This window comes from Agelaius tricolor, unplaced genomic scaffold (genome assembly GCF_023055355.1).
Source record: "Agelaius tricolor isolate 1412-34295 unplaced genomic scaffold, bAgeTri1.0.p SCAF_12, whole genome shotgun sequence".
Taxonomy (NCBI): domain Eukaryota; kingdom Metazoa; phylum Chordata; class Aves; order Passeriformes; family Icteridae; genus Agelaius; species Agelaius tricolor.
In genome coordinates this window covers 13,357,004-13,379,745 of record NW_027269272.1, presented here as the reverse complement: position 1 = coordinate 13,379,745, position 22,742 = coordinate 13,357,004, and the positions used below count along the sequence as shown (strand labels likewise).

General features: G+C 50.5%; 1 protein-coding gene across 1 annotated transcript in view; it reads left to right on the top strand.

The window, feature by feature from the left end:
* The window catches only part of ZIC4 (Zic family member 4), a 35,429-nt gene extending 21,241 nt beyond the window's left edge, over positions 1 to 14,188 (top strand). The window contains exon 4 of the transcript XR_011680793.1: positions 14,094 to 14,188. The gene's annotated coding sequence lies outside the window, so the exon portion shown is untranslated. The remainder of the gene's footprint in view (positions 1 to 14,093) is intronic.
* The last annotated feature ends 8,554 nt before the right edge of the window (positions 14,189 to 22,742 follow it).

Here is a 22,742-nt window from a genome sequence, read left to right as displayed (position 1 = left end):
TTTGCAGGGACGCAGCAGCCTCGGACACACCGCCGCCCGAACCGGCCGGCGCCTTGCGCATGCGCTGCCTTGGTTGCTTTTAGAAAAGGAAAACTTGAAAGAAGTTGCCTAACACACAGAGATGACAAAAAGTTGGCTCTAGCTGCCAGGAATATTGTCAATAGAGAATACATTTGACTACATGAAGGGAGAGAGAGAAAGAAAGAAAATAATTTAAGAAATAATAGAATTCAAGAAAAAGAAATGAAGGAAAACATTTTTGCTGGTCTGTAAAAGACAAAAACTGGCCCATAAAGGAAAGGAGGGCTAACAGTACATGCTAATTAAAGAATACAATTCTATGGTCTATAATGATTGAGCGAAGACATGTACTTATTACACTTGACTGTCAACAAGGGAAGGAATGTCCCCTCAGACAACATGGTGAGAGACGTGTGGGCATTATTAGTGGCCCTTTTATAGACATTGCCTTTTCTTTCTCAATGCTGACAAACCATTTTGGAGGGAACCATCCCCTGTTGCTTCCTATCATCGATCCCCATGCAAGGCCCTGCATTGTGCAAGTGCATTAATTAAAGACCATTCATTTAACAATAGGACATTGTATGTTCAGGAAAGGAAGATTAGAAATATGAATCAGTAACCGAGACCCGTTTCCGCCACCTTACCGGGAGAAGCGGAGGGGAAGGAGGTGGCAGCGTGCGGTTAAACACCCTGCACCACCCGGACGGAGCGGGGCTCCGCTCCGGTTACGCTTTTTGGGAGAGAAATCCTGAAATCGGTTACAATTGGAAACAACAACAACAACAGAAAAAGGTTGTCAAGTGTCTCCATGGGCGCCAGTTTGCTCGACCCTGCTCGGTGCCTCGCCAGCCGCCTGCTCCAAGGGGCCGCGCAGCCCGGCACGGCCCGGCTCTGTCCGCCGCCCCTTCCCGGGCCCGGGCCCCCCGGCCGGGACCGACCGTGTCCGGGGCTGTGTGCGTGTGTACACACATCCCCTCACACATTTGTTATGTCAACGGGTTTTCTCCGGCCGCATGTAGAGGCACGGGCACAGGACCTGCATCCATCCCTCCCTGTCCCTGCGCTGCCCATATTTTTGCAGTCCAAAGGAAAAACCATCTGGAGCCCCAAAGCCGGTTGTGACACAAACGTGACTTATCGTGAGAAGGTAGAAGGAATACGCAGGGAGAAGGAGGTTATGAGGGAGCGGGGGAAGGACAGAAGACGGATTCCCGGTATCACCCACATGACTTACTAAGCGGCTCCAGCTCCTCTAAAACCTCTGGGCCATATGTTAGTTTATTTACACCCTTTGTCTTTTCGTGTGTCGCCTGGTGAAATAATATTCCTGGGATGTAAATGAAAGTAAGCTACAATAAACAAACAAGGGCAGCGCCCGCTAAAGCGATATGTAACATCTCTGAGTTTCCCACAGAGTATGTCGTTCCCTCGGTTATAATGGGGCCAGGATAGCAATTGAAGCTTTTAGTTAAAGCCCCTAGATTTTTAATGCTGAATGTCACGTTGACTCCATTTTCTGATAGATGATTTAGTTTTTTGCAGGATTACACTATTCAGGAGAAGGAGGGGGAAGAACAAAAGTCACCGCAAAAGCAACTCTTTAACAGTTAAAAAGAAATGGCACAACAGACTAAGGTGCTCTTAATGACGGTAACGTCTCAGAGAAACCTCTGCAACTTCCCGTGAGGCTGACTTCAGTCTCAACTTCTTCACTTGGATCCACCCCGCTCCGACGCCAGGACCACTCTGGCTCCTTTGGATCAGGCGCCGAGACCCCGGGGAGCTGCAAAGGGTGCGGGCGGCAGCTCCTGCGTTTCAAAATCCGTGCACCAACTTCGTTTTCTTCGTCATGAGGCAGCCAACCTCATGGCCGGGCTGGAGCTCCCCAGTCTACAAGGAAACCTTTTTCCTAAAATAAATAGGACGCTCTAACAGATCGGCAGATTTTTTTTCTTACCCCCTAGTCAATGTTACCCAGAGGATCGGCTCTATTACCGCCGCAAAACCCTTCTCCGGGTCATTGCGGGTTGCCTGGGCCGGGGAAGCCACCCCGGGGGTCCGGGCTGAGCCCCCGGCAGCGGGAGCCGGGCTGAGCCCTGCGGGGCTGCGCCGCCCGCCCGGGCTGGGGGCGGCCCCGGGACGGCGCTGCCCGCCGCCAGCAGCTCCCTCCTGCCTCCCCTGCCTCGCTGCTGGCCCGAGGGTACCTGCTACAGCACGCCCTGAACATCAGACAAAAGCGCGGACACCACCACTCCCCCTCGTCCCCCCAGCTGTTTCGGGAAGACACACACACACACACACAAAAATTAGTCTTCAACTTTTGACTAGTGTCTGCTGGCTTAAATTATCCTCTGCCCTGGGTGGGGGCATCGGTGAAGCAATGCGAGCTCCCTGCTCCATCCCCTGCTGCCGCGAGCGGCCGGGAATCAGGGAATCAGGTCTGAACTTGGGCACAAGCGGGCTGCCCTCCCTCTTCCATCGTCACGGGGAGTCCCGGAGTGGGGAGTCAAAGGGAGGTTTCAAGGGGGGAGGTTTTGTTATCCCTACCTGAGGACAGATTAATCCTCGCATATACTTGATAAAGATGAAGATCTTGCTGGGAGGAAGAGGGGGAAAAAACGGGTAGGAAAAGAAAGGAATCACTGGATTGTTATTGTCTAGAAAACAGGCCACCTTAAAAAACCTGTTGTAGAAATACAGAGAGTCCTTTAAGTGTGAAATATCATTTCATTGTAAATAGTCAAAAAAGAGTCGGTAATCCAACTTCCGGAAACTGTTCTGAATTATTTCAGCAGACTCTTTTAAAAGAGGATTAGCAGGGCTTTAGGGGCAAAATCCTTCTGTTTTATTCAATCTCTGATTTTATGTTATAATTACTAGATGTAAAGACTCGCGAATTAGTATGCAGGCGTCGTTCAGACATTATGCAGGTGCTATTCTAATCATTCAGCTTTTTAATTAAGGAACGAGGTAAGAAAACAGAATCATAAAAACACTTTTGTGAGAGCTGAGAAAATCGTGAGCGACTGCATGAATAAAGCCTTTATACCTTATCCTGACAGGTCAGACACCAATTGCCTGACTTACGACCTTTTCTTGCTGAAACAATGGTTAACAGCTTTCTCACCTTGTTCCCATTATAGCCTTTATTCTCGCAGAGAATTTATGGAAATGGCCCTAAAATTCTTACACTAAAGAGAGAGATGCAAAAAGGTATTGCAATTTTAATTGGTGCGTGTCCCGTACAAAGATACTTTAATTCGGGTCGTTCGGGAATATCGAGGCATTCGGCTTGGCACGAGGATTTGGGTAGATCGAAACGGTTTGAAGCATAAAATTCTCCTTCAGGAGAGGAGGGGACACAAACAAACAAAAAAGCCACCCAAAGTTGCCGGAATGCCCGGACAGCCGCCGCGGTTGGAACGGCGCGGGGTCCCCCTTTGTTCAGCGCATCAGAAGGCATCGTGTTCCCTGGTCCCGCGATGCAAACTTAAAGCCTTTGTGGGGCTTTGTTATTATTATTTAATTTCTTTCCCTTGCTTTCCTCCTCTCCCCTCCTCTCCACCCTCCCTACGCCTGGCACGACTGCATCACGTGTATTAACATATGAATGAAACAACCAGAGCCAATGCATTTAAGGTAATACCTATGCTCCGATCTCGCCTGATTATCTTTTTATAGAAAGTTACATTAACTAATGACATTTACATAAATATGAATAATTAGTAAGGTAAGTAATTCTGCTCCGACGGGGGAAGGCGGAGTAGGGAAGAGCCTGAGACCTGAGCCCAATTTTTGCCTCCGTAGACCTGGACGCTGTTTCGCCTTGGCACTGGACAGGAGACACGGAGTCCTCTGCAGGGAGGAGGAGAACTGTCACGTTTATATTGTTCTCTCTCTTTTTTTTTTTTTTTTCCTCCCCCCCCCCTTTTTTTTCCCTAATGCGAAACTTTTCTCTTGTGCCCCTCTTTTATCTCCCCTCGAGACCTCCAGTTCTGAGCAGAGTTCAGTGGCTGTAAATGATAGGTTCCCAAAAGCATCAATCCGCGCTCCTCTAGTACTTGGCCGAGAACAATGCAAGTATTAGGATATCAGCAGCACTCGAAATGATCACGCGTTAAATTATTTTGCTTTCACGGATGAGGGGGCTTTTTTCCAATGTAAATCAAGCGCTTTAGTTATTAAGTCTGAACACTAATCTCCAACAACCTTTACATAATGTGGCAGAATGTGCCACACCACTTCGCACCTGCACTCTGAATAGAGCCGCCTTTTCAATGTAAGACACGCTTGTTGCCCCTGGGCTCCAAAGGAGTTGTGTGAATAAGTCAAGCTTTTTGAATACCCCTACTCGCTTTCTCTTCCTCCTTTGATCACAGAAAATGTCTTCTAATTTGTCCTTTTTCATTGTAACAACGTTTTCAAGTCTCTTTTTATTTTCCAAACCACATATTTATAAAGAACATAAATCGCCCCAGAAAACAAAAGTTCTCTCCTCGCCAACTGGCCGAGTAGCCTATGACCACTTTGTTATTCACAACGAGAAGGGGAAAACAAAGTTCTCGCAAAGACTGTTGCTTCTCGAGTTTGTCCTAAACAAACGTTTAACTTTGGGACAGGACGCGGGGGGAGAAACATGTTTGTTTCCTTCAAAAACAAGGGCAGGTCCATTTGCCTTGGCGATCTGCTTGCTGCTCGCTCCAGGATGGTGGGCAGCTGCGTTTCAACCTTCTACCGGCGATAAATGGCAAGCAAGAGGGCAGAAGGGACCGCTATCTCTGACCACTGGAGTGACTGAAGCCTCCGCCAACTTCCTGAGCCCACCAGACAGCTCAAGGCGAAGCCAGCTGTAGCGAGCGGGTTTGCACGCATTAATTCTTAGCTGAGATGCCTACTTTGACGACCTTCGAGGATAATGAACTCTAATTTATAAATCCGAGAAAGATGTCAAAGTTAATAGGGAGCGGAACCGCTGAAAAAAAACCGCTGGGCTCCTTTCTCGCCCACCCTGCCATCTCCCCGGCACTATTTTTCCACCGAGGAGTGGGGCAGCGGCTGCCCCGGCGCCCAGCGCGCCGTGCCCGGCCCGGTGGCTCCAGGCTGCCCTGGCCGCTCCGCAGCCCCGCATCAGCTGCGGGGGCAGGGGCGAGAGCCCAGCAGGGATTCCACCCCCTGCTTCCACCTCAGCCCTTTCTCAGACATCTCCAAGGTGTTTTGCCCGAGTGTCTGCTAAGGAGCAGTAGGTTAATGGCATTTTAGTGAAGTTGCTCTCTCTGCAGGCTAAGCCCAACCTAGGAGTTTCTCACTCCTCCTTCTCACAGACGGGTTTCCGGACGACTCTTTAACATCCCTATTCATTAGCACGTTAATCAAGGCTGTAATCCCGGCGAAGAGGTGCCTGTGCATTCCTGCTGCAGCTAAAGCCGCCTCTCGAGCGTGCACCTATGCGCAGCGCTGCGCAGCGCCCGCTCCCCCCTCCCACGGGTGCTTCCACCGAGAGGCTCTTTCCTTACATTACCGTAGGCTCCGGCTAAGAAAACTAACAAACCCTTCTAATACAGTTTAAAACACTTTGATGTCTTGCCAAGAAACACACTTCCTTCAAGAGACAAGTCAACATTTGTTTTTCACATTAAATGGCATTTAGTTGCCACTGAAAAAATGATGCTGAAGGACCACTTTTTAATTCGATGTATAACAACCGCGGGGGTCTAAGAGAAAATAACGGCGAAAGCTATAGACACAAATAACTAAATTACCAAAACGTTAGTATATCTCCTAGGTTCATTAATATGTAACAGACTCCCCAGTTAATCTCCAAAAGCCAGTGTTCCCCCTCTAAAATAGCACTCTGGGACGAATTGTACAGGAGATCAATCACTGCTAATGCAGTAAGGTTTACTGCAAGGGGGGAAAAAGCTATTTACACCTTCAAATAGAAGCTTTTGAGATTTAAGAGTAAGGGTCATACATCACCAAGAATAAATGATTATGAATTGGTAAACGCGCCCTCCAGCCATTAGCTATGCGACGCGATTTATCATTTCTGGGTGTTTTTCTTTTTAAAATCATCTGGCTGTTTGAAAAGAAAAGCATGACGGAGAAAAAAAACACCGCGGGAAAGTTTGTTTTTGCATATACTATAAGTCATCAAAACATGGCTATTCAGAAATAAACGGGGTCACTTATGAACTGCTTAACGAGAGACAATAAAGCCCTTTCATTGTACTCTTTTATGACTCAGGGATCGGTGGGCTTCTCCCAGCCCAGCCTCCGGCCGTCTCTGCCTTTTCACCTCCTTTCGTTGTAAGTTACAAGCCTGCGAGTGTTGTAAGAAATCATTTACGCCCTTAAAAAAAAAAAAAAGCAAGAAAAAAAAAGAGCCAAAACCAAACAAAAACCGGTTGCCAGTGTCTTTCCGTCGCCTGGCACGTATTGAACTTAAACTACACGAGATATTTTGCCAGTTTTGAACAATTGCCAGTCTTTATCCAAGATGGTCAGAAAGAGCCGTGTGAGGACTGGACAGGGAGGACCTGCCCTAGACGTGAGATGGTGGGACAGGAGACCTCTTGCTCCTTGTCTCCATCAGAAAAAAAAAGAGAGGAGGGCTAGTTTGGGTGGAAAAACCTTGCAGCCCAGGTCCGTAGAAGCCAGCTGAGCACGTCGGGCGATATCTAGATATTCGTGTGTGTGCGTAGTTGACTCTTTATTTTTTTAAACGATTATCATTGAAACTCTTTCGCAATGCCAAGCAAACCTTTTTCCACTTAGACTCTGCTCAGGGCGGTGGGAATGTTGTTCATCAAATGAAACAATTTGTAATAAAACACATACTTCAGAGATGGGAAAGAATGGCAGCGTGCTGCCGAAGGGCGGGGAGAGGAGAGCTGGCGGCCCCCCTGCCCTGGCTGCTGCTGGGCCGTGGGAGCGACTCCCAGGGCCGGGCAGCGCGGCCCAGCTTGGGGCAGGCACCGGCACCTGCCATCGGGGGAGACAGCCGGGACCGATGGAGAGGGGGAGCCTGACCAACGAGGTTCTGGGGGAGAAGTCACCTGCCATCTCCTCGAAACCTCTTTCACTCCATACACAGCTAAGCACCAGCCCAGGGGCGAGGTGCTGGCTGTGCACAGGGAGGACGTCGAGGGCCACTTCTCTGGAACACTCTCTGGACGTGGCCCTCGGAAACGTCGGGCAGACCCTGCAGGCCTCTAGCAGAGGTGTGTTAGGACATCCGCTGGGGAGGGCCTCCAGGGAAAACACAGAGTTCCCTAAACTCTTACATCCTGCTGCCCCGATACGTCGGGTTTCAATTGTGACAAGTGCCTGTTTTCTTAGGGTAAGAGATTTAATATATCTGGTGAAAGGGTCTGTGGCAGTGAGGCTCACAGCAGGTAAGCAGTTCTGCCAGGAGGCTTTTTAGTCCCACTTCTAAGACTCCTAGCATATTTGCAAGATTTGGGAATAAAGCGACTTGGTTTTAGTCTCGAGGACGAGCTGAGATTTCTGGTTTGTTTTACAAGCTCGTTACAGGCACATTTGGCCAACGGGCACTGTTTTATGTAAAGACAAAGACACAGAGCCCATTCTGGGAAATGCGGGGCTTTTAGAAAACTCTGCCCCGTGGCTTATTTTCTACTGGGCGGTTTTGGGGAAAAAAACCGCTCAAACACAAAACCCAAATCAAGGCGCTTGCACGCGATGGGCTGCTGACCCTCCGAGTGCAAATACCTTGGAGGTACATGGAGACATTTATGGGGGGATGCTGTCCTCTCATCTTCTGGGCATCTCCCTGCCCTCTCGGTGAGCACCGAAGCGCTCCTGTGCCAGCCGCGGAGAGCCGGGGGCGCGGGCGGCGCAGGACCCCATTCGGGCGGCCACCCTGTGCCCCTCGCCCACCAAAACAGTGGCCACCTCGCCGTGGACTTCAGTGGGGCATGAGCAAAGTGTGCGCTGTGCAGAGAAGCGGGAGGACCGTGGAAACCTTCCCTGGGTGCAGCCGGGGGGATGCGGAGGGGGCGGGCAGCGGCCGGCACTGCCCGGGCCTGCCCGCAGCCCCGGCCCCGTGCAGCCTCCTGTGCCCACGCCGAACTGCGCCTGCTGCCCTCTCTCTCCCTCCTCTCTCCGAGAAGACGAGTGGTAATAAACTCGCAATTCGCCTTTGTCACAGGAGAGCAAAGGGAGGCCGTTCCCTGCCTCCCCGGGGTCCCCACTGGAACGTCCATTTTTTGGTCCGCCAAAGAGGACTGGGGGGCAACACGTTTCGCTCAGAAATCCTCTTTTCTCTTAGAAACCCATCTCACAATGCAGAGGAAGGAAAAAAAATAATAGTCTGAGATGATCTAGTTCTTTGGAATAGATGAAATTGTTTCCTTGAATATCTAATGCTGCAATTCCAGTTCGAAGTACACCCATTTCCTCTTTATTACATCATTCTGCATTTTATTTCTATGATTTTATGTTTTACTGCTGTTCCTGCAGAAGTCTATATTTTCAGCGTTATAGAAAGTCTCTGAAGATCCATAAGATTATTATTTATCTGACTTTCTGTGTCTCCGAGTGCTGTATACATTATATAATTGCCTTAAAATGTTTTCATAAATTACATTCAGAAATGTGTCATAGTAAATTACCTTTGTAATAAAATGTAAAAAATGCAAATGGCTGTTGTCTTTATTACGTTTTAAACCATTGGTTTATCTGCACTATTTCACTTGTCAGTTGCACAATATGTTGTATAAAGGGAAAGCACAGTTTGATAACAGATAGATGGAACCTCGTGTGTAATCTAGCAGGCACGTACAGTTTGGGTCATTTCCTTATCTCCCGCAGAAAAGACATTATCCCCCTCATATTTACATACTTTTCAATATTTGTCAAACAATCATAAATTATAAATTAATGAAATGTTCGACAGTCTTCAGAGATCAGGCTAATGAAGACATTTACCTTTTTGGTGATTTGGATTCTCATCTTTGTAAGTTTAATGACATTTAGACTCTCACGGTTTATTAGGCTTTATTAGATTTGTCCTTCACTCCTGCTGTCATTCAGATGTCTCTGCATAAACATCACCTGCTTCAGGTACAAGAACAAATCGTCTTCTTCCTCTGGAGCAGCAGCGACACCGCGCCTGGGCGCGGAGCGGGGCGCGGAGCAGGGCCCGGGGCTGGCACAGGCCGCTCGCTGCTGTCCTCGCCCGGCACCTCGGGCCGCTCGCCACCCCGGCCGGGCTGGCAGCCCGCTCTGCGGTCAGCCCCGGCGGCCGGGAGCTGCTGAACGCCCTCCAAGCCAAGGAACCCATCTGCCTTTGGTTACGCCGGAGCCCGAGCCCAGCCCGCAGACAGGCGCACCCAGCCCGGCCCCTCGAGGCCACCCACCCCGTCGGGCTCCCGAGCGTGCCAGCGCCGTGCGGCGGCTCCCAGCGCGGGGTTTGTTCTCTCCCTGTGCTCCCGAGGGCAGCGCCTGGCGCCGCGGAGCTCTGGGCCGGCCGGGCGGGCAGCCTGGCCCGGCTCGGCGTGGTGCAGGGACCTCGCTCTCATGGGTGGTACCTGCGCCCCCAGCCCGGTTAGGCTGCAGAAATTAAATTGCGCCCAGAAAGGTCGGCACTCATCCTCCTCCACCTTTGCGTGGAGAGGCACACGCTAAATCCCGCCGGCCAGAGCCTGGCGCCATCTTCACGGGAACAAAGACCCGGGGCTACCCAGCCTCGCCGCCGCCCTGTAATCGAGTTTCCTAATTTCATTACTCCGCTGGCAAATGTCAGGAGCATGTGTTGGGGCACGCTGCCCCCGCCTCTCCGCACGCCCCCGTCCCCGGGGACCTGGCGAGCGCCTCGACGGCCGGCCCGGCCCCGGCCCCGGCCCCGCGCTGCTCCCGGCCCCGGGACCAGAGAGGCTGGGCACTGCCTCACAACCCCTGAGCTCCATCAGAGGTCGGGTCTGAACCTCGCGCCACGAACCTCGAACATTATTTGTCGAGGCTTCCAAATATTTCCAAACAACGCTTTTTAAAAACACAACGGAGAGTTATTAAAGCGCTTGTTGGTAAAGTGAGCATGTGTTCTGCAATCATCAAAAATTGATATGTACCACCAGTAAAGTAATTATGCACCATCCTGAGGATACGAGAACAGTACATTGTTAATCCACTTGCACACCCGTTGACTTGCAGCATCAGGCTGCAAATAGCTTAATTAAGTCATACACGTGGAATATAACCATATTGTTACATTGCATTATGCACACTATATCTCAATTTATTGGGACAATTAATGCCAGTGATAGACCTCGGGCGAAAAATATTAACCACAAAGCACTAAAGTTGCATTCTGGTGACATTTGCAGTACGGCAAGTAAACATTGAAACAAGGCACAGCCTTCGAGAGCTGCGAGGGCTGCCGGGGACGCCTCTGTCCCCAAGCCCGTCCTTAGCAGGCGGTGGGCAGCCGGAGGGAACGACGTCCGCGTTCTCCGTTCCTTGGCTGATTCTTGACTTGAGAAAACGCTCGGAGGACCAAAACCGAAAACCCCCTTATTCTTCTTTACTTCAGGGAAGGTTGGGTTGGTTGGGAGCTCCAGGATCGGTCCTCAGAAGGTGTGAAGTCCAGAGCAAGGGGCCTCAGAGCCAGAGCGAGTTTCCTCACAGAGCAGAGGAGCTGTAACGCAGTGGGGCGGGGATTGAACACCCGCGTTTCACGGGCAGCCTACAGCCGGGAGGACACACCAGCCCGTCCAATATCCTGCACACCGTAAACATGACCACATGTCCGTATTCCTACAGGGAAGCGGCGAGGCTGCGTCCCAGGAGGAGACCCTGGGCTGGCTCCCGGCCCACCGTGCCCGGAGCGCGGCAGAGCCGACCCGGTGGGCCCGGAACCCGATGGAGCCCGTTGGGTCACAACGTGTCGGCAGTGTCCAGTCAGGCAGTGGCCAGAGTGGGGACGGCCAGCCCAGCCGGCAGTGCTCAGGCCCCCGCCCCGGGACAGCCTGCCCCCTCACTCGCTCCAAACTGCGGGGATCCCCCGCATCGTTCCTCGAGGCAGCCGGCGGGTGAAGGCAGCGCCGGTAGCGCTCTCAGCATCACCTATCCCCGGGATAAACAAGCCTCCTGCACAGGCTTCACAGCTGGGGGAGGCGGTGGGACCTGTCCCACGCCGAGGGAAGAGCTGGGGAGGAAGGGCCAAGGGGGCAGCTCTGAGGGGCAGCGGTTTTCTTTGTCCAGATCATTTGTGTTAGCAGGGGCAGGTACGCTTCTGGCAGCGTGATACTGGGTGGTACCCCTTTATCCTCTGATTTATCCCCTTTCCTGTAAAACCGCTCAGAATCGATATAATTGTATGGACAACCAAATATTCCTAAATCAAAACCAAAACTTCTTTGGTCGACCGATTTAACTACTTCCTCCAAATTTTCTAAACACCCTTCTATGGTGCGCTGTCATTCCCACTGGGATGAAGCCTCTTCAAATTTCCCCAGCTTGCGTTCTTTGGGGATGCAAGGGGCGATTTCCAGCCTCTCGAGGTCTTTGATTTAACGGATTTCTCAAGCGTTTCGGGAAAAAGCCGTCTAGAAAATCATCAGGATTCCCCCAGACGTCTCTTTTGCCCACGTCGAGGTGACCCGCTAAGCGCAGCCGCAGGTGGAGGCAGAACACGAGTCAGACCCCCGGGCAGGGCAGCGGCGGGGGCTGCCGAAGGCCAGGGCTTGCCAAGCGGGACAGAGGTGTCCGCCCACACCGCGGTGCCCAGGGCTCCTCAGCTGCCCACACACGAGTGGGGGAGCTGCTTCTCCCCAAGTTTTTCCTGCCAGCATCTCAGCGCTTCTCGTAAGCCGCTGCGCCAGCGGGGAAACGACTGCAAACTGGTTTCTGCTGTCGTGACTGGTGCCGCCTTCACCCCGGCAGCGCCTGTCAGGGAGCCATTCCCGCAGGTGGTTGGGAAACTCCGCAGTAAATTCGCTCTTTGAAAGGGGACAGGGTCCGGTGCGCTACTCGCCCACTCAGACACGCAAAACCCACGCTCTTTCCTGCACTCCGTAGCTGGCTTTTAGCAGAGCGCACGGTTATTCTCCTCCTATTTCGTTTAATCGTTTCCAAATTAAGCCAAATATCAAGAGCTCAAATCACCACTGTCCTGGGGAAACAGACGGCTCTCGTGGACATCCCTCGGCTCCCGGGCACTGCCCGCAGACTGGACCACAGGCAGGACCTTCTGTACCCTTTGGTGGCTGGCAGCACCGGCCGCCTCCACGCGTGGGCTCGGCGGCTCCCCCGCCTCGGGGGCAGCCGCCGCCCTGGGGCCCGCGCTCCGATGGCCGCGCTGCCTGCGCGAGGGGCGGCGGGTGCCCGGGGCACGGGCGCTGCGGGCACCGGGATGCGCCGGCCCGGCCTCTCCGCCCGCCGCCTGCCCGGCCGGGCCCCGGTGCCGCTGCCAGGCACAGAGGTGGGACAGGGACACAGCTCGGCGCTGGGCACTGGCGGGCGGCCGCAGCCTCCCCTCCCACTTGTTCTGCTGCATGGGAGAATTGTGGAGGAAGGGGCGAGAGGCGAGGGGAGCCCGGGCAGGACGGGCAGGGCTGGCAGGGAGCTTTCAGTCCGCACTGCCCCTGCAGATTATTGGCACCTCTGCACAGCCAGAATATCTCCTTCGGTGCAGCGGCAGCAGAAACTCTGTCCTGTCACTAAAGCAGGCGGGCACAGCCTCGGACTCAGGATGAGGTGCCACATCTCTGCCCTCGCTTGCAGCCAGGACAACTTCTGGAAGTCAGTGGCAGTCTCGAGTGCCATGGGGACCAGAGGAATTGCAAAGCTTCTTACGACAGAGGACATTGGAGTTTGCTAGTGGTTTCAGGGCTGTTTATGAGTGTTTCCTAACAATAAACAAAGTCCACACCGAATTCAACCCCCTGCCCCACACAGTCTCTAGCTTGTGGTATTTATTTTTGTTATAATTATTAATAGCAGGTATTATTTAGATCTATTTATTACTCAGAAGAGGGACAGGAGCTGATTCACAGCACAGCCTTCAGCTGCAATCCCTGCAGTCCCTTAGACTTGTCCTTTCTGGCTACAGCCGGGAAGCCCTCCCTGGAGACGAGACATGAGGTGCTGCTAAATTAAAAAGTAACACCTTGCCCAGGGGCTATGAATGCCGCGTCTTTTTTTAAACTAAGAAAAATTTTAAAAAGTTAAAGAAAAAAAGAGAGAGAGAAAAATCCTGAGTTGAGGAAGAAAGAAAAACTGTTCGTGACATATGAATTGCAAAAGTTTAGTTTTGTTTATTTATTTGTTGAGACACTTTTAAGGGGGGCGGGGGAAGTGGGACAAAGCACGATAAACACAATAAGAAGCTAAAAGTCTGGAGGACTGTAACTTCGGTGGATTGGTTTAAAGCGGGCAGACTCTGTCTACCTTTGGCCATCTGGCTGATTTAAGCTTTTGCCCCCATGCTGTATGATTTTAGCTTAAAATCTCTTCCGTTGCAGTGCCGCTTTTATTGAATTCATCAAAAGCAAACTTTCCCTGAGGTTTTTTTTTTTTTTTTTTTTTTTTTTAAGAAGGGCTAAAATAATAAGTCGACCACTGTGACATTCTCTGGGCTTAGGCCATTTTTCATAACGCAGCTGATACGCTTTTGTGCAGCTAAGGCGACCAAACAGATGAATAACGAGAAAAGTCTCTCGAAAACTAAAGCTTCCAGCTTTTCCCATCTTTAAAAAGTTAAGTAAAATGAGAGGTGCATGTAAAAAAACCCCTTCCAAATCCAAAACCCAAATCCCATCACGCCAAAGATCAGGGCAATACTTTTATACCTCTGAATGGTAACGATGCCTTTTAAACAAGTTACTGCACACACGCGCGCACACACACACACACACACACACGCACACACACTCGCACAAAACTTTAAAGCTTGTGAAACTGCCCAGGTGGTGTTTATAGGACCGTAGCCAGTGAGTTGTAAAGAAATCCGAGACAGTTGAAGATTAAACTATTTAGAATTACATGACAAAACAATTTTTTTTCTCAATTTGATTCCTGTTTCACTGTATCCACCGTGTTTAATGCAGGGCTTGAAGGGTCAAGTTGTCTGCAGCACTAAAGAAGAGTCCCACAAATTGTGATGGTTTGGCAGGCGGGGGTAAGTTTATTATTATTTTTGACGTTTTCTCATGAGTGTATGCTTGTGTTTAAAGTTTGCGTCGCAAAGAAAATATGCCCTCGTGATTTTAATGTCATTTTAGCCATAAACCAGTTTTGCGCTCAGAATCACGTCTCTAATGTTGTTGATGTTCTTCCTGGAGTTTTGTCAAAAAAGAAAAAAAATCCTCCTGCTTCTCCCAGCAGCAGAGCAAGGCAGAGCCAGACCCCACGGTGCGGGACTGGGAGGCGAGTGCCTCTGTGCCACAAGGCAACAAGTAACAATTTCATGAGCGTTTGCCTGGGTTCAAAATAATAATTTTTATTTGGCAGTTTGTTAGGGTTTTCTTTTTTTGGTTGATTTATTTTTCATCCCACTGCCATGTTATTTATTTATTTATGTATTTATTTATTTATTTTGCACGTGCATCCCCCAGACCTGAGTGCCTTAAGACCACAACTGTGAACTCCCTGTTTATTATGAAAAGTACTGTACGTACAGCCTGGGTGGAAGCACAGCCATTGGTTCAAATAAAATGACTATTGATTCAAAGTGCGAGCCCTCCAGGCTGAACCGAGAAGGAAGGAATGGGTCATCATTTTTTTTTCTTTTTTCTTTTTTTTTTTTTTTTTCCTTAAAAGAGAGAGAGACAGAGGGAGAGAGAGACACTTCTAAGCTTGTGAGTGTGACAAACACGACCCAGTCTTTTGATTTTTTTTTTTGATAGATAGCAGGGAAAAAAATTCCTATGAGAAATAATAAGGTTTGCTTGGAAAAATCGGCAGGTAGATCACCCTCAGAAACAAATTCCAGCCTTTCCTATTCAAAACATGGCTTTTTTAAAATTGCGACGACGTGGGGAGGAATGAGGATAATAAAGTAACTCGGTGCCTCCTCCCCCTCCTCCCCACGCACTTTCAATGAGGAGCCAAACTGCACTTCCCTGCCACCGGTCTCTGCTCGCCCAATTCCTCCGGAGCTGCTCGGTGCCCCGAGCCGGCTGGCGATGGACAGCCCGTCTTCGTTTGTCCGGGGGATGGGGAGGGAGAGGAAGCAAATACCAGGAAAGAAATAAATAGCAAGGAAAAGAGGAAAGAAAAAAAGGAAGGGAAAAAAAAAAAGGGATGAGGTCAGAACAGTACAAAAACCACCAGCTTATTGGAAGGCACTTGTTAGCAACGGGAGGTGATGGTGCAGTAGCTGCACCCCGGGCACCCTCCGAGCTTCCAGCCCTTCCACCCGGGAGCTGTCTGGAAACGATCACAGCCGGCTCACAGCTAATAATGCCCTTCGCAGAGGTTTGGTCTGCGGTGCTCGCAGAAAATGCAACTTTTGCCCCATTGGTTAGCTAGGTGAATTAGCACACACTGCAACTGAACAGTACTTGACCTTTGCCTTTATGTTTGCTCAAATGTTTGCCTAAAACACAATCACCCTTGACAAGAGAGCATGCTACCGTGTGACACTGCCTATTCAATAGATAGATGTTCCCTGCCACACACAACCCAGTTCAGCATTTTAAATAGCTTAGGTATTTGTAAAAGCCGTATAAATTAATGCCTGATGATTGCTAGTTGCTGGTTAAAAAGCCGACTATTTAGCACGTAAAATAAGAGTCGGCTTAAAAAAGCCCAAACCAGACCAAACCAAAGGATCGGCTGTACAGGGATATAAGGTCAGAAAAGAGAACTTGTGGCCAAGGCGATCAACAGATTCTTAATCTGCCCAATTCACAGCGTGGCTTTGTCGAGCTGCTCTAGCAGCTGGGGTTTGGGACCGGCTATGGCAAACGTACCATGGCACACATCCCCTGAGCCCAGGCACTGTCCCGACACCGCTGATGGCACATGTGAGGGCAGAGGTGCAACCGCGCACCTGAGAAATTCCCAGGTGACACAGGATGGAGGCAGGCAGGTTAGCCTGGTGTAAATCTGACCTATCCCTCTTCTCACAAGCCTCTCTTGCTGAAATTGGGCAAACATGACAAAACTTTAGGGGAACAAACAAAAGTTGCCCCTTGGCGGAGGTGTTTGGTGCGTGAATTTGATCGCTGAGTGCAAGGCATCGCCCCGAAGCCTGCTGGAAGGCTCGGCGGAGCCGGGAGCGGGGCAGGAGCCGGACGGGCAGGGCGGCGGCCGGGGCTCCGCGCTCCGCCACAGAGGCGGCAGAGAACGGGACGGGACGGGAGGCGGAGAGGGGCACGGAGCAGAAAACAGTCACCTTTCATAAATACAGTCACCTTTCATAAATACAGTCACCCGTCGTATTTATGAGGCAGCGCATCATTCATGAATAGAATGACACCTGATGTGCGGCTTTTGTTTCAAAGGATACTTTATTATTTGGAAACGTGATAAAGCGGTTCTCTGGAAGAGAATATTTATACCAAATGCAGTTTCTGATGTAAGCGGATACCTGCACATCTTGATAGTACTTCCAGTCAGTAAAATATTGTGCAGCCCAACAGGAAAAGTAAAAATGATATTGCAAACAGTTGCTCTGCTTTGATTTACCTTTACTGTCTTCATCTGGAGACTTTTTTTTTTTGATGACCAATTCTTTACTGTCTATCAATTTTGGGAAACAGCACTTCCTCCCCTTCTCTCTCTCTGTGTTTTATTTTCACGTCACTATCAAGTCAGGAGCATTTTTGAAAAATTGATTCATGTTTATACGAACATCTTTCTTCAGATCTAACGTTAACTTGGCTTTAAAGCCAAGTAGATAGGCTGAAACCAGCAAGCTAGCTCAGCCAAAACAGTTGTTGCAGAAGCGGGATTGAATGACACCGAGTGAGAAATTTAGCTATTACTCGTTGCCAGTTAGACAGAGAATTTATTTCTATAAATCATTGGAAATTTTTAAATCGACAATTATATTATCTCGTTTACAACTATGCGGGGAATGACGTTTAGAAAAAATAGCAATCGGACTTCACAAATAAGATATTTGCAATTGAAAGGAATCCAAATCTAATTTCATTGGAGGCTGGTTGCTCCCCGATGAGCGCGTTTCCCGTCCCACGGACACGCGTGGGGGGCGTGCCCAGCCCTGCGCCCCCGCGCTCCGCCGCACTCAGGCGGACGGCAAAGGTCAGAGCCCGCCGAGCCCCCCCGCCGCCCCCGGGTGCGCAGCGCCCTCGGCACCCTCGCATCGCTCCGCTCTGCCTCCTGACAGAGCCGAGCCTGACCCGCTGGAAACAGCCTTCCCCACGGGCTGAAATGATACCTTGGATGGTTTGCCTCTGTGTGGCTGGGTTTTGATGTGGACACATGTTTCCTTAAGCTTGTAAGTCACGAGTGACCTAGAATAACATAGCACGTACCCCTAGAGGCAAAACAACCGAAGTGAACTTTCAGGCCAGATGATATTCAAAGCGAAGTTGTGCGGAGAGCGCCGGGGCTCGTTTGTGCCAGGCAGAGCCGGGATCAGAGCCGCGGGGACGGGCGGGGCGCGGCTTCACCCACGCGCGGCCGCGCACGCCGGGCACCGCCTCGGCTCGCAGCCAGGGAACTCGTTGGGAAACTTCACCTGAGAGAAACGGGCATGGGGAAACACTCCAGTGAAATGGCCATCGACACCGGCAGGGTTTACAGAGGGTTTAGGGGTGCTCTCCTTGATTTTGCTGGGATTTAGAGTCCTTAGGAAGGAGAAATCATCGGTTAAAGGAGAGACAGATTATTCTGCGCAGGCACTGTCAATAATGACTTCAAAACAAAACCACCTTTGAAAAAGGGAACAATCATTATATATCAGAATTAAATATTTTTATTCTTTTAGGTATAGAAAAGCAAACGTGTCTAATTTATTCCTAGTGTCAAGAAAAAATATTTTCGAATGTTATAACCTCCATTTTAAATAAGGGCTTGATGTGTTCCCGAACTGATTGTTGTTTTCAGCTAATTTTGGTCGTGTGCTTTTTATATTTATTAGCTTTTTCTGTGGAAAAGGTAATTCTCTAGGCACCTCTAGAAAAGTTTGAGGGCTTTTTATTTTTTGTGTTGTTGTTTTTTTTTGTTTGTTTTTTTTTTTTTTTTGCCAGCAGTCCGATTCCGGTCAGAAATTCTGCTCCTTTTGCACAGTAATGCGCTCTTCCAGAGCAAAGGGCACAGCTCAGCATCATCGCCTGTTTCAGGAATGCCCACATGGCTTGCTTTGCCTTTATATCTTTAATTTCTAAAGGATGAGTTTTGCTGGCAGGAAGATCAAGGAAGTGCCTCTCTTCTATATTTGCTATGCTGCGCAGGTATCTGTAATTAGAATAAGACACCCAGCACAATGAGTAGCTATTGTATGAGAGTTTGAAGCGCGACTGTTCTTCTTCTGGTTCAGAATCGCTGCCTACAGTTATTCTCCGATTTCCGATGCCTATTATGTATACAATCGAGCCTATAATTACCTGCTGATTTCTTTGTGATTGTTAAAGAGAGTTTGTAGTGCTCGGGCAATATTGTCCAGTCGTTATGTCTCCAGAAGCTGTCATGAAAGCTTGAATATACTCTGTACAGTCTGCAAGTAATCAATGAAATTTACGATCTCGACCTCCCCCTCCACACACATTTCCTGTCCAAAGAAGAAAAATTGAGATATGAAGGTGTCTGGGTCTCCTTCCCAGCACCCCTTACAGGGCGGCTCTGGAAGGAAAATGAGTGGCAGGCTCTGCAGTTTCACACGGTAGCGAGAGCAGGATGGGGATTTCCCGCGGGACGGGAGCGGCGGGGCCGGGGAGCGCCCCAAGGGCGGCGGGGCCGGGGGCTCCGGGGGGCTCTCCCCGCCCGGCCGCGGTGTCCCCGCGGTGTCCCCGCCGCGCGTGTGCCGGTGGCGGGGCGGAGGGGCCGGTGCGGGGCTGGGGCTGGGGCTGGGGCTGGGGCTGGCACGGCAGCGCTGCCCCGCTCCCCGCCGGGCTCTGCGGCTCTGCCGACCGCGGAGGGCGATGCCTTCGGCCCCAGCCGAGCGCCCCGCTCCCGTCCACAGCGCTGAAGTCAGCGCGGAGACGCCGCCTCCCCGCGCCCTCGAGTCTCCTCGGGACCGTGCGTGGCTCTCGGTGGATCCCAATCCCACGGTCCGGCTGCTGTTTTCTCAAGCCACCCCCTTGTATCCCTCCCTCCCGCGCCTTCCAGGGCCGCTGCAGCCCGGAGGGAGCCGGGGCTTCCCGCGGAGATGGTGTCACCCATCTCGGGGTGGGTGCGCCTTCACCACCCACCGCAAACCGTCCCAAACGTGTCTGTGAGTTTGAGGGGGAGAGGGAGCTGCTCCAGGCATCTCGCTGCTTTCCTAAATGCCGACCCGCTGCGGCTTTTTAAAAAAAATCTGTTATTAAAGCAACATTTAGGGAGTGTGCATAATTGTATGGTTAAAAGGCATGGCTGATGCATCTCAGCTCACAAGGTCGGATCAGGGTAGCAGCCCCCTGCCCTAAAAGATGGGGGAGGAGAGAAAAGAGGGGGGCCTGAAGTTTGACTAAAGCACTCATAAAAAAAAAAAAAAAAAAAAAAAAAAAAAAAAAAAAAAAAAAAAAAAAGATAAAGGAGAAAGGCACTTGCAGGCTGACACAATGGTGAATCCACCCTGACCCAACAATTAATCTTGGGAAGAGAATGTGACCAGATAGGGTGGGAAGTCGATTCCCTGGGGTGGGTGTGTGGGACAGGAGGAGGAGGGAAGGGGAATTGATCTTGAGCCCCAGGCCTGTCACATCTTCTTCCAATGGTTATCTTCCAGAGGGGTGAAACCCAGCCCTCTCCCATCCCTTCTCTGTAAGACTCAGGTACTGCCTGCAAGTGGAGGGTCTGAGTGTGTCCCCAATCCCCCCAGGGCCACCCAAACCCACCAGCTCAGGAATCATTTTTAGGACAGACTCACTTCTGTGGTTTCTGAGCACAGACTGGGAGGAATGGGGATGCTCCAGATGGTAAAGGGGCAACTCTTGGGCACTGAGAGGAGCACTTTGGTGTGGGATCTGGGTTCAAATGTCCAACGCAGGTTGTAGGCAATAGCTGGTAAAGGTTAGGTGATGCCAGGGAGATGCAGCAGTGGAGACTTGGCTCTCCATGTATTGGATGATGCACCCAGAACATTCCAGCTGTGATCTACAGCCAGACTTGAAATTGCCACAGCAGATTGCTGGGACATCCAATGCTCTAACACCCATGAGCCCACCCATGACTCTGCCCTGCTGGAAAAAGGCTGTGTCACCCTGTTTCATGTCTGTCTGACAAAAATGCTGAAGTGAGGCCCCTGAGCCCTGGGAAGCCACCCAAGTCCCAGTCCCTGCTTTCAGCCCTCCAGTGAGGGGTGTATCTGCCTCCATTTGCAGTCCACAGCAAATGCTTCCCAGCAGCATAAACCCAGACGAGGGGCCTGATGCCCTTCTCTAAATTAATTGACTTCAACTAGGCATTTGGAATGTGGGGATTTACTTTCAAAAATAGCTAAGGAAAGGTAGCCAGAGAGAGAACAAGCTCTGACCAAGGACGTCTGAGTTTCACAATAAACCTTCCTCTAACTCCCTCTCTCTTCCCAATCTCCCATATCCTCTTGCCCAGAAACTGATTCATTCAGAGTAGGAAACCAGCCTGTGGCGGAGTTAATCAGCGAATCGTGCAGGAACACGTTTCAGCCAGGGCACCAAAGCCAGTGAAACCGATACAGCACAGACCAGTCACTTCTGTTATTTCCTCTGCTGGCATTTTAATGAAAAGGAAGTAGCTGTAATGCAATCCTTTTGGAGAAACCAACACTTCCCGCTGTTTGGAGCAAGGCAAGGAGTTCAAATCATGAGGGTTAATTCCAGGAGGGTTACATGCATGGAGTCACATGTGAACTGAGACACTTGTTCTCCTGGAAAGAACCAAAACTAGCCCCAGTTTTTCATCTAGGATTATTTATAGCCTGTCCTACACATGTGACAATGACTGCTGTTGCTTACAAAGAAGTCAAATGCACACTGGTGTATTTGCATGGACACTCCTGGTTTTTTTCAACATTTCAGCATCTCATGGCCTCACACAGCCCAGAATTGTCTGATTTTTTTAGAGAAGGGTGTTAGTCTCACAATTCATGCCTTTAACATTAACACAAAACCATTACTTGGGAAACAGCATCATTTTGCATCATTTGTTGAGCTACAGTGTGATGGGCATGCTTTTCACTGTACACATCTGTTATTAACATCAGCATTAATTAGTAGACCTGGGTGACCTTCTCTGGGCCCTACGCAAGGGTCATTGTCACCCAGTGCTGTCCTGGGCCCAGCAGGTGGGAAGGCCCCAGCCTGCAGGAGAGTCTCAGGCCCAACTCAGGTTGGGCAGCACCCGTGCTTGTTCCTGGCTGCTTTGGGGAGGAGGAGGAGGAGACAGGGAGGGGGGCCCTTGGCACACGCCGTGCCCAGGGTCGTCAGGACTGGAGAGAGCCCAACACACCAATGAACGACCCTGCTTCCCTGCCCCTGAAATTCTCAGGCACAAAAGTAGCCCCAAATTATAAAAGCCTGTTCTGTGCATCAGCAACAACAACAACAACAAAAAAAAAGCCCCCTATTCTCCCCTGACTTTGTTCTTTTGATTTTTTATAGATCAAAGGCAGGATAGAGAAAAAAAATTGGCAGGCGAAGATAGACATTGTTCTAGTGACAAGACGAGGGTCCCGAAAGGAGAATGCTTGCTCCATCGGAAGTGGCTGCGTGGCAAAGGGAGAAACCTCACTTTTCAAGCCCCTTTGCGAGGCATTGTCTTTGGGGCTGGCGCTGCTGCCATACAGTAGGGTCCCCATGGCAACGCAACCTGCTGCTGCTGCTGCTGCTGCCCCTCTTCCAGAGTTGAAGGCACTGAAAGGCAGCTGAAGTGACTGGGCTTAAAGAGCAACAGAATAAACAATATTTTGATTCATTGGGAGAAGAGAGAGGCTCCCGCCCCCCCACCCCCGCCCCCCGACCCATGAATGCTGGCATTGTCCATGCTTTTCTGAATCTGATTTACCATATCATAACCCCTAGGAAGAAGAAAACATCAATATCCCGAAGGAATGGAGATGTTTCTATGGAAAACCTAGGAATTTTAGTCCATAACAGATCTGGTGTAAAAATCAAAGAGATCAAAGGCGGCGCTCCCAGGAGTATAGATGCGTCTCTGAATTAAAGATGGACGATGCAGACTACAAAGTACTTTTTTTCCACCCTTCTTTATTCAGGCCTCTGTTTCCATTTCAAGGGAGGCGCTGTCCCAACATCATATCTGAGCCCAGACAGTCACGGGGAACAATGCTCGCGAAGGGGGAGAAAGGCTAAAGAAAGCAAATCATAACAACCATCCGGCCTGGCAGGATTGTTTCCATTACAAACCCGAGCGCAACAATTAATTACGAAATTGAGGAAAAAAAAAAAAAAGAAAAAAAAAAAGGCGAGGCTCAAGCGAAGTGATGAATGTAGATGGCAAAGGCTGCGGGGAGCGGTGTTGGGGGCTCTGTGCTTTGGGGGGCAGGTTGGCTGCTCTCCACCACTCCCTGCATCCCGGTGTCCCAGGCCGATGGATCCCGGCTCTGACACCTCCCTGCCGGCTGTCCTGGCCGCGGGGCTCCGGTG